Genomic DNA, 12,542 nt, shown 5'->3' with positions numbered 1-12,542 from the left:
ATAAAAGATAAACAATGCAGAGGAAATGAAGTGCTGGTTTGATGTGCCAATGTTACAATAGTTGAGTATTAAAAACTAATAAAATGTCCCCGTTTTCCTTTTTACTGAAGGAATTGCTGTAGATGTCTGCCCAGCCCAGAGCCAGCGTGGCACAAGCTGTTCCAAGCAGCTTAGGGCAAGAATGGAAGGTAAAATTCAACATTCAGAGAAAGCTGATCTGAAAAGAAATTGAGGGAAGACAGGAAAAAACAGTGGAAAGAGCAATAGTTGCTCAGATAGGGAAGCATAATGATCTGCTTCAATTGATTTCTCTAATTTTTATTTATGCAAATTAGGACACAAATGTGAAACTCTTCCTTAGCTCATTACTCTCCTAAAGCCAAATGTATTTCATGGGTGAACTACAGCAGAATATTGCACTTCAGTAAAGCCTGCAGCAACCATGTAAAAGAGGGAAACCTTGCTGCAATAACTACAAATTCTGACCATTTAGGAGAGAATTAACAACAGACCCTTGATCAGGAACATGAGCTGATCACATTTATATGACTGTAACTAAAAATATTTCTGCCCTGAGGAAATGTGCTGAGCCTTCAGTGCTGAACTTAAAACAACCTCCAACAACCTCTACAGAAATACATGGTCTACAATGTTGGCTCCTCACATCTTAGTGAGTGAGTTCCTATTTGTTGATCTCTGTTTGCCAGAAAAATGCTTCTTACAAATCCAACAGAAAGAAACAAGTGTAGGTTACACTCAAGAGTGGAACAGTCTATCAAAAGAATGATGAAGCCAAAATTTAACTTAATTGCTTGCTTAATTTAAAGTTGGCTGTCTCAAACGAGGAACTTTCATGCTGTGGCAGATTGAAAAAGGTTTAAATTATTCTGTTTTTCAACTTGTTCTTGCAGGTGCACTTCAGAGGAAAGCTTTCAGTGCTACAGACAGCGTGCGGGCCTGCTTGACAATGTAAGAAAACAAAACAAAGCCAAAACTCCCTGGAATAATCCTCCCATTGTGTTTGCACTGCCACAGACATGATCAACAGCAAAGAGCCAAAGCAAAACAGCAGAATGAGAACTCCTGTTTCACAAGCACAATATTGAAAATACTTCATGTTTCTATAAATCAACAACAAACCACAAATATCAAATGGCAAAATGCTTTCTAGTAACAGGAATAAAAATTGCATAGAATCCCAGAATCACTGAGGTTGGAAAAGACCTCGCAGAGCACCGAGTCCAACCTGCGACCAATCCCCACCTTATCACCAGCCCAGAAACCTGAGTCCACATCCAGTTATTCCTTGGACACCTCCAGGGATGGAGGAGACTCCAGATCTCCCTGGGCAGCCCCTTCCAATGCCTGACCATCCTTCCTGTGAAGAAATTCTTCCTGAATCCTATCCCTATGTGAACACTAATCCAGCTGAAGTCTTTCAAGCTGATTTTCCAGCCCACACACGGCCACAAAGACAGACCTTTTCCACTGCTACTTCATGATCCCCAACCCCCTTATCTAAAAAACTTCTTTTCAATCGTGCAACAGAATTCTGCCTCCTCTCCATGAACTAACACATCCCAGTTCCTGGCTGCAAACCTCAGCAGTCTTTCTGAGGTTCTGTTTGCTGGAATATTCAGCAGCCACATTAAAATACACCCATCAAGAAAGACAAACTACTTAGGATGTGGACTGTCCCTTGCTGAGCATTTGTGTGGTAATAATGCAATTGCACCTGACCCTCTGCCACATTCAGGGCATGAAAACCACACCAAAATTTAATTTGCTGTCTCTTGCAAATTCATCAGGATCCCATAAATAAGGAGGTGAAAATAATGATATTGCAAAATGTTTTAGGAAAATAAATGGAAATAATTCTCTTCAATTCTTAAGAGCTCATTTAAATGTCTTTATGGAATGCTGAAGCTGAACACTACAGCAGAAACAGGCATCAAAATCTGAAAACCAAAGTGATAACATACGAGTGGGAACAGGATCTAAGCAAGTCCAATGAAGAAAGGTATTGATGGTCCAAAATCAGATCATTTCACTACAGCACAGTTTAAATTCTAAGAAAATCTTTATTAAAATATTGAAATATTTTGTTTGAGGGCATCTCAAAAATAAAACTAGGACTGCATTTTGTGTGACACTTTTTTAATGGAAATTTAAAAAATACATAAAAACATACTACATTTGCTGTAATACTTAAAACTGCACAACAACTAAGACCTTTTGTTTAATTAAAGCACTCTAATCCAAACACTGATAGAATTGCAGTTTTTTATCGTAGAAACATCACTTGAGTGTGGTGTGTGGCTGTTGTGGGCCTTCCTCTTCTTCCCCTTTGTATCAAAAGGCCAGGGGAATTTCAAACAACTGGAAAGAACAAAACCCCCAGCTCTGAATTCTGCCCGAGATCAAGTTTGTATCTAGTGAGAGATTTTACAACACTCTTGAAAACAGAGTAGAAAAGGCTTTTTATAATGGAAACGCTGAAGGACCAAGAACTGCAGTCATGCTAAGAGCTGTCGCTGCAGTATTCTTTCCTTCGTGTCCTACTGAAAATTCCACTTAATTCTCCATTTGTCATTCTTCTCTGTAAAGACAGTAATATATAGATTATAGAATTTAGGGTTTTTTTTCTACAGCCTACCTTCTAGTTTCAGAATTTTGGCTTTAATTCCTCATGTTCTCAGTAACTTTGATCACTGATTGGACTTTCCAGCTTTAGCTGGTGACGCTTTAGACAGAAGCTTCAGAAAGTTCAACTGAAAAAACATTGATTCGGTGGCTTAACTTTATCATGGAAGCTTTATGTTTTCAAGAGTATTATCCCAAGAGTACGAACGCATTGATTTTGAACACAAGTGTAATGAATGACGGTTACAAAACCCCATTACTCAAACTTGTTAGAGCACAAACAACAGCTTGCTACAAACCATGTATAATCAGAGTTTTTCTCAGAGATTTTGACCAAGAAAACAGACAAAACCACTGGATACAGCAGTCTTCAAAGAAAAAGTGTAGGTTCTCGCTCTGATACAGACAGAAGTCAAGTTTGTGTAGATTCCTAAAAAGAGTCACTTCTGAGGCACTTAAGAACAAACAGAGCTGCCCTACTGCTTTTACTCTTGGTTGTATCCATGAATAGCATCTGCCGGGGAAACAAGACTGACTCCAGAACTTCAGCTGGCTCTGTACAGATCAGTCCTCAGCAGCAGAACTGCTCCTGGCTCAGCAGAATGACGATGGTAGAAGGAATTCCAGGCAGAGGAAAGGAAACTGAAAAGGAAAGGAAACCCAAAGGCCTGGGGATGAGCTGCCAGGCCAGGGTGGATCTGTGGCTCAGGGCAGGGCATCCTGCCCAGCCTGAGCCCCCAGCTGGGAGACAGGAGAAAGTCAGCACCGTGCAAGCTGCAAAAGCTAAGCTGGATAATGCAGCCCCAATTATTTTCTGTATACCAAGAGGAATCTGTAATGAACCTCTAAATAATTCCTGAACTAGTAACCACTGAGCTGTCCTGAATGAGACTGGGGAAATGCCATTCCATTACCACCTAAGCACTGCACACTCATCTACGGCGCTGCTTTGGATGTGATGGGGGGCAAAAACCTGGACGATAGCTACAAAATTTCATATCAATGTTTTGGGGCACAGAGGAAAAATCATGGATGTCTGCTTAGCTCCATCAGGAAATGCTCTGTGTGTGTGTCTGCAAGGCTCAACTTGCAGAAAGAAAACTTATTGATCACTAATCTTTAATAGGCATCAGTCTTTGACATCCACTTTCTCAGGGGTTTAATTTCAAGAAGCATCAGCTCACATCAACTTTCACAAAAACACCACAGAATCCATCATTTCCCTAACTGCTAAGTAAGAGCAATGTTCAGGAGAGTCAAACGTGCTCTAAGGCAAGAGCAAATACCCATCAGAAATGCCATGAAAGAAGGAAGGGAAAGGCCAACTAATGAATACCCAACATGCAGCTGCAGCAGAAGGGACAGGGAGAAGGTGGAGAAGTGAGAGGGACAACAAAAAGCTCATCCTAAGTAAGCAACCGTATGACAAAGGAAAAAACCTGCACTAGTTGGGCGTGGTTTTTTCATGATTAAATGCTAAATAATGGTAAGTATTTGGCAGAAGTACAGGCTCCGTGAGAATACAGCATTTGCAGTTCTACTACAGCAGCTTTCAGTTTCTCAAGGTTAGCAGATTCATTAAATCAGTGATTTTATACAGGTGGAATTTTCTTTTTTGTAATTCAGTATTACGTAAGGCAGAACTGTCTTGTCCTAATACAGAGATAAAGCCAAAGGTCCTCCTGAACATGCATTGTAGGGAAATGAAAACCAGGGACTTTGGGTTATGAAAAGAAGCCATATGACTAAAGAGTGAATCCATGTTCCAAAACACCCACACAGACAAGAGCTTCTGATGAGAAAAATGATCTCTGCAAAGCTAAACTGCACAGATTATTTCCATGAAAAGGTAGAATCTTGCAGATTATACAATATTTACTGTGCTGGGATTAAAAAAAAAAACCACCAACAAACAAATCCAACCTTTTATATTATCACAGTATGAATAATTACTTGATTGTTCAATGTCAATTATATAAAAATCACTAATTACTTAATTGAATAATTGCCTTCTTTTAGAATTCACATAGGCAATGATGTTTGCTTGGTTTTCCCAGGACTGTTTCTCCCTTGCTGCTGGCGAGTTTTGGGTACCTTCAAAATGAGGTGCCACCACCTGTGTGTGCCAGCAAAGCAGTTGTCGCTTACCTTGGCACTGGAATCCTTGCTTCCCAAATCCCCTGCATAAAGAAGGAAAAAAAGTGTTTGGTTTTAATTTCTACTCAATGGTCTCTAAAAACATAAAATTCATATTAAATTACTAAATTAAATTCATTCATTAAATTCATATTAAATTACTTCAGGTTTTGCTACAACAGCAACAGATTTTCAAATACACAACACAGACCAGCCCACCCATTTCAAAGCAGAGAGCAATAGCTGCCACCAGCTATGTAATTTCAGCTTCTGGCAACCATTTTTTAATTCTTATTATTTTACAAGATATTTTAGATCTACAGTTATCATCATCTATGATTGCTGCATAATATTTCAACTGATTTCATGCCACATGTATATTTAACAGCCACATAAAATAGTCCAAGTTCCAGCAAAGGCACGTAAAACAAACCAGACTTGGGGCTTCATCCGGATTTTGGGATTACAAGCTGCTGTTGTGAGGCTCAGCTAGAGTCCAGCCGTTTGCTGGATGGAAAGCAAGCAGGTGAAAAGTTTTGCTTGTTTCAACATAAATGAGAAGCCAGGCCCCTGATTTTCATACTGATTATTCTCCAGCTTCCTTGCTTCATTTCCATAATGAAATACAAGTGTGTGTGCAACACTTCTGCAATGAAATACAAGAAATAAATTACTCTCATCATACAGCACAACCCTGTCAAAAATCTAAATTGCCCTAAATCCTTAAAAATCATTACAAATAAACCCCAAAATAAAAAGTTTAATCTCTAACTAACAAAAAACCCCCAAAACCAAATAACACTAAAGAAACGCCACCATAGAACCAACTACCAGCAAAAAAAACACACTACACTCTTTTCACTAACAATTCTTATCAGATCACAAAAATGAAACAGAAATAAAAAACAACCATATAGAAACCCACACAGCAAATCACAAAAACCACTAAAAAAATAAATCCAACCAACTTACTAAACTCCAAACCGTACAACAGACCCTGACTGTTACTAAAAAAAAATAACCAAAACTCTACCTCTACACTAGCTCATAAAGAGCAACCAATACTCTATAAAACTAACTAAAAAACCCCACCAACCTAATTAACCATATAAAAAAATCTAAACCACCAAGAAATAAAAAATCACTACCAAAATAAAACTACCTAAAAAATTCCACCATATAAATACCCATGTTCCCAAAATAAAACTAATAAAAAACAACCAAATCCATCAAACTACAAAAAAACACTTCCATTAAAAACAATACAAAAATTATTCCTAACTCAATGAACCCACAATGCCTCAACCATCAAAAGAAAAATACCACCTAGAAATAAACAGGATGCCAAAAGATAAATGTAACCATAAACAGTATCTCCCAAAGGATCCGTAACCATAAAACATACACTACAATCAAACCAACCAAAGAAATAAAATCCCTATAATAAACTATAATGCAGATAACAATATTTTAAAAACCTCACCAATTAACTCCAGGACACTACCTGAAACCCACCAAAACAAACACTACATACGCTAATAAGAGCCACCAGAACAGAATTTAAAACCTACCCGCGACTTCATGCTACGACCCATAAAAAACACTGTGAACCTTAAAAACATGTCCTTTAAAAACATAATACACCATCAAAAAAAAAAAAAAATCCAACAACAAAACTCAATCCAAATAAACCCTTGCCATCAGCACCTGAACCAAGAACCATAACACTCAAGAAGCACACCATGTCCCTTAGCATACACCAGCTACGAACAAAACAAAACGATACAACCAATTCCTAAGAACCACTTCCAAACCGCTACACCAAGGACCTTCGGAAAATGAAAAGCCGCGCTGCCGGCACCGGGCGGAGCGCGGCTCCCGGCAGGAAAGCGGCTCCTGCGGCAGGCAGAGGCGGCGCCGCGCCGGGAGCCCCCCGCCCGCTCCCCCTGCCCGGCGGGGCCGGCACCGGGCCCAGGGGGCCCCGGCGGCGCCCGAGCCCCGCGCCCGGAGCGGACGGGGCGGCCGGCACCGGCCGGCACCGGCGCAGCGCCCGCGCCGCCTCTCCCGCCCGCCGGCCCGGCAAAGCTCCCCGCGGCTCCGCACGCCTCGCTCCGGCGCGGCTCCGGCAGTCCCGCGCCAGCCCGGCCGCGCCCAAGTCCCCTTCCACCTCGGCAGCTCCCCAGGCAACGCCAGCAGCTCCCGCGCCACAGCCTTGGCTGCCGGGCCAGGGGCAGAAGAAGCGCCCTCCAATGCAGCGGCACAGCCCGATTCCAACCCTTCAAACGCTGCGAGAGCTGCAGCCTCCTTCAATTCAACCCCCGGAACTTACGCCACACTCAGGTGCTCGCCTCACTTCAACAAGGGCAAATAAATGTGTTCTCCCCTTCAGTTTCATCCCCTATAAGAGCAGAAAAGAAGGGCTTGTCCTCAAATGAAATCCCTCAAGTTGTGGGAATCTTTCAAACCAGAGGGTTTTGGGAAAGCTGCAAAAGGCAGGCCTCAGAAACAGCAGAACTGCGATTCGAGCTAAGCATAAGACTTGTCAGCAGAAAAATTATATAAGAAGTAGAGGTTAACTACAAATAGAACAATGGGCTGTGTATTATCACTTGTCTGGAATAACTCCCTAAGCCACAGAAAAGTGTATCTAGCGAGATGTTAGGAAGTTCTAAGCTTAAGAATGGAGCCCTGTGCATTGTGCTTTAAGGCTTACGAGCAGGCATTGCATTGGAAAAAAGCGAGCGTTGTTTTAACCAAAGGTACGTGTGCTTGCAGTGGTGGGATAGAACGGGTGTCAATATGCTTTTGCTTCGTGTGACTGGTCAAAAAACTTTAAAGTAAATTCTAACATTAAGTTCTTGGTCTGCTGGCGGGGATGTGAGCTGCTGGCACCTTCCCGTTGTCATAACCATGTCATGAGAGTGATGCAAAAAAATAAAACAGCTCGAGACGCCTTCCTCAGCAGTCCCGTCCCGTTCCTGATTTGTACATAGACCCCCGGCTGGCGACAGAAATGATGGGGAAAGGGGGATTTTTACCTCCATCCAAATCCTTTAAAAGTAGGGACAACAGGGCTGCCCACCCAAATTTAAACCTTAGGGTGATGAAAATGGTGTGTGGGGGGGTTACCCTCAAATCAAACCCATCATACGACAACAATATTTCCCCCCTTCCATTTAAAATAGAACACAGGGATTCCCTGACACCCCTGGGATACCCCTAACATCCTGGAAAAGGCAGGTTTGCCTTCAATCAATACCCTCAAAACCACACGTGAAAGGGGATCCCCCACCAGTTCAGACACGGTCAATAATGGAAGACAAGTCGCTACCCTCAATTTGAATTTCTTTTGTACTCAAAATACTTTTTTTTTTTTTTTTTTTTTTTTTTCCTTTTTTTTTTTTTTTCTGGGAGCACCGGGGAGGGATTGGCAAGATGAAATTTAAAAGGGAAAGGAGAAATGTCCCCGCTACAAATGCACATGGGCTCACCTGTTTGGCTGCCGCTACCCGGCACAAAGGTTTGTTCCTCGGCACCTCCTCTGAGCAATGCTCCAGGTATCCAAGTGCGTATCCAGGTGATTCCGCAGACCCTGTCCGAAGCTGTCACCGTCCCTGCAAGGACAGCCCCAGGAGCCGCCCATAAACTCCTCTTCTCCAGCAGCTCCCTGTAAAATCAGCTGAGGCAAAGCCCCTAAAACAGCCGCCGGCAGGAGCCGGCCCCTCCTTATCCTCACAGTTCAGACCTGGGGCTGCTCTAGCTTTCTTTCCAAATGAATTTAGAGACAAATTCCTATTTTTACCAATACCTATAAAAACGAAGCACTTGACAGGATGTAGTATTCTACACACCCCCCTCCCTGTGCATTTTGGGGCAGCTTTGGGTCCCTCGGGGGGACGGCACCCGGCAGGACCCCCCCTCATTCACCACCCACCTGCTCCTCCGCCGCAGCGTGCGTCCCTCTCCTAGGGACCTTAGGGTGCCCCAAATGACACCAGAGCCCCGAGTCTTCAGCCCTTTTTCCTGGCCCCCAAAGAAGGCACAGAACGAGTCTTAACAGCCCTGGCTGGCCACTTTTCTTTCCCAGGGAAAAAGGACGGGTCTTTGTCTCCAGGGGGCTGTGGCATTGAGTGGCCCGACACCTCCAAAAATCCAAACGATCGAAGATGTGTCGCAGACCCAAGCTGCCCCCAGCTCAAACCTGTGCTGCCCTGACAGTCCCAAGGGAACCCTACAAACTGACATCAGGAACCTGGGCTGGCCACTTTTCTTTCCCAAGGAAAAAGGCTGATCTTTGCCTCGAGGGGCCTGTGGCCCTGAGTGGCCGGACACCTCCAAAAAATCCCAACAAGCCAGGATGTGCCCTCCACTGGCACCTTTCCAAAGCATTGCACTAGATTCCAGTAATACTCTGCATTTCTAGTGGTTCAGCCTGTCTGACCCTCATCCTGACCCTTAAAATGCACTAAGGAATTCTAAAACAGCCCTTAGCAAGGTGTAACAATGCCCTAAAAGACACCAGACAAGTCCTAAGAAGCCTTCCAAAATCCCCTAAATATTCCTAATAGTCCTGCAAAAACACTCAAGGAAACCTGCTCAGCCTCCAAACCCTTCCTGGTGCTCTCTAGCCCACAGATGTCATCCCTACCTTTCTCCAGGGGGTCCTGTTGTCCTCTGAGGGTTCTGTCGTTGTCCTGGTGTGAGGGTCACTGCCTTGTCCCAGCGGGAGCGTTCCGGTGTGCTCTCGCTGTTAGGGTTGCTGTGTGGTGCTGCTGCTGGCAGGGCTGAAAAGGGAAAAGGCTCTTGTTAGGGGGGCTGCTTAGGCTGAGGTTAGGGCTGGGGGGAGAGGTGGTGCTCCTGTACCCTAACTTGCCTCCTAAGCTGTACCCTGTAGCCCTGATCTCCACTGCACTGTCCAGCCCTCAAGCCCTCGCCCTTTACCCCTCAACCTCTCCCTCTGCCCCCCAGCCCTCAGGCTCTGTGTGTCACCCTCGAGCCCCCCCTTTGCCCCTCAAGCCCCCTCTCAGCTGCCCCTCAGCTCCTGTGCGTCACCCTTAATCCCTCTCCTTTGCCCCTCAGCCCCCAGCTTCTCTGTGTCATGCTCCAGCTGCCCCTGCCCCCCTCAGCATCTCTCTGTCACCCACTGTCCCCTTTCCCCGTGCCTCCCTCAGCTCCCAGCCTCTGTCACCCTCAAGCCCCCACAGTGCCCCTCAGCCTCTAGGTGCTGTGCCATGAAAAAACATAAAATTTCCCTAAAAACCCCTCATCTTCAAAATGTTCTAAAAGCCCCACAAAAACATAACAATAGCCTCAGAATACCCTTAAAATACAAGAAAAATACCCTCCTTTTAAAAAAACCCTAAAACACACCTAAATATCCCTAAAAAACCTTTAAGAAATCCCTCAATATTCCTAAAAGAGCTCTAAAAATACCCCAAAATACTTAAAATGCCCTGATAAGACCCTAAAAAAACCTAAAAGTTCCCTCAAAAGACCTAAAAATACCCTAGTCCTAAGAGTCCTCCACATACCCTCAATAGACCTAAAAAAAGCTCCAAGAACACCCCAAAAAAACCCCATAAAAATTCTAATTAGTAGTAAGAAAGCCATGAAAATACCCTAAAAAAAATCTTTTAAAAGCCCTAAAAAAGCCCTAAAAGTATCCTAAATAGTCACAGAAAATTCCTAAAAAGCTCCTGTGAAAAAAACCCTAAAATATCTTTTTAAAGCCCTAAAAAACCCCTAAAAAAGTGCTCAGTCCCCAACCTCTACCAGTCACTCTCTAGCCAGCAAACATCATCCCTACCTTTTCATTAGGGTCACTGCCTGCAGCTGCTGGGAGGGTTCTGGGGCTGTCCCAGCAGTAGGGTTGCTGCCTGCAGCTGCTGTTGAGGAAAACTGGTGTTCTAGGGGTGTGTTTAGGGTAAGCTTAGGGTTGGGGTGAGGGCTGCTGCTGAACCCTAACCCTTCCTGGTACCCCGTGCCCTGTCCTTTGTACCCCTAACCCTCAGGGTCAGCTCTCCACCTGTCAAGTCCCCCCCTTTTTGCCCCTCAGCCCGCAATGTCTGTGTGTCACCCCAAGCCCCCCGACACTGTCCTGTGGCCCCCTAACCTCCACCGTGCACTTTCCACCCTTGTAGGGGTGGTTTTAAGGGTGGGGTTAAGGGTGCTGTGAGGGCTGGTTCACCTGTCACCCTCAGGCACCCCCCCCACTTTGTCCCTCAGGCACCCCCTGCCTCTCAGCCTCCTTGTGTCACCCTCAGGTTCCCACCGCAGCCTCTCAGCGTCTCTGTGCCACCCTGGAGCCCCCCTTTTTAACTCCTAAAGACCCCTTCTGCCTCTCAGCTGCCCCCATCTTCTGTGTCACCCTCCAGCCCCCTCCCCTCAGCCCCAGGTGCCTTTGTGACACCGCGCGGCCCACAGACGCCGTCCCTGCCTGTTTTCTTTGGGTGTTGTCCTGCTGCGAGGGCCGCACTATCCCCACGAGTCCGGGCTCCCATGTCCTGCTGCAGGGAGTCACACCTGGGGCATGGGAGGAGTGAGGGATGGGGCAGGGGCGGGATGGGGAGGGGTGAAGGGTGGAGAGAGACTGGGGAAGGGGTGGGCTGGAAGGACAAGTAGGGGTGAGGGGTGGAGACGGGGACAGAGCAGAACAGGGCAGAGGGAAGAGGGACATTTGGAGGGGGCAGTCCACATATCCCAGACCAAAGCTGCAGCAAAATACAATTTTAGTGGACAGGGCAAAGCCAAACACCACCTGCAAACTGACATCAGGAACCAGGGCTGGCCACTTTTCTTTCCCAGGGAAAAGGGCATGTCAGGGCCACAGACCCCTGGAGGCAAAGATCAGCCTTTTTCCTTGGGAAAGAAAAGTGGCCAGCCCAGGTTCCTGATGTCAGTTTGTAGGGTTCCCTTGGGACTGTCAGGGCAGCACAGGTGTGAGGTCACGGCAGCTTGGGTCTGCAACACATCTTCGATCGTTTGGATTTTTGGACGTAGCCGGCCACTGAGGATCACAGGCCCATGGAAACAAAGATCAGCTTTTTTCCTTTGGAAAGAAAAGTGGTCAGCCCAGGTTCTTAATGTCAGTTTGTAGGGTTCCCTTGGGACTGTCAGGGCAGCACAGGTTTGAGCTCGGGGCAGCTTGGGTCTGCGACACATCTTCGATCCTTTGGATTTTTGGAGGTGTCCGGCTACTTCAGGGCCACAGGCCCCAGGAGGCAAAGGTCAGCCATTTTCCTTGGGAAAGAAAAGTGGCCAGCCCAGGTTCCTGATGTCAGTTTGTAGGGTTCCCTTGGGACTGTCAGGGCAGCACAGGTTTGAGGTGGGGGCAGCTTGGGTCTGCGACACATCTTCAATCGTTTGGATTTTGGGACGCAGCCGGCCACTGAGGGCCTAACCCTAAACCCTAAACCCAAACCCTAACCCCTAACCCTACAAGATGGTGGCACCCCTGTGGTCACATGATGGGGAGTAAAATGGCAGCACCTGTGTGGTCATGTGACAGGGAGCAAGATGGTGGCGCCCATAGGGTCACGTGATGGGGAGCAAGGTGGCGGTGTCTACATGGTGGGGGTGATGTGGGTAGTGGGTATTGTAATGTGCCAGGTGGAGCACTAGTTAGGGGTTGTATAGGTATATATAAAAAAGAAGAAAAACTATATGTCCGGTGCAGCAGTAGAAAGTTTCAGGCTCTCGGGGAGTAAATTCTTTTTTTTTTTTTAATAATTATTTAAAGTTTGTTTTTTATTTTACTCCCAGGG

General features: G+C 45.6%; 1 long non-coding RNA gene across 1 annotated transcript; it reads right to left on the bottom strand.

Annotated features, from left to right (window-relative positions):
• Positions 1-3,070: 3,070 nt before the first annotated feature.
• On the bottom strand, positions 3,071-8,350 carry LOC128810798 (uncharacterized). Its single transcript, XR_008438133.1, has 5 exons — positions 8,271-8,350; positions 6,947-7,177; positions 5,213-5,425; positions 4,792-4,823; positions 3,071-3,285 (listed from the first exon to the last, which is right to left on the bottom strand). It is a non-coding gene; the product is annotated as an uncharacterized LOC128810798 (long non-coding RNA).
• Between the last annotated feature and the right edge of the window lie 4,192 nt (positions 8,351-12,542).

This window comes from Vidua macroura, chromosome 8 (assembly GCF_024509145.1).
Source record: "Vidua macroura isolate BioBank_ID:100142 chromosome 8, ASM2450914v1, whole genome shotgun sequence".
Taxonomy (NCBI): domain Eukaryota; kingdom Metazoa; phylum Chordata; class Aves; order Passeriformes; family Viduidae; genus Vidua; species Vidua macroura.
This window is presented reverse-complemented; position numbering and strand designations above follow the sequence as displayed.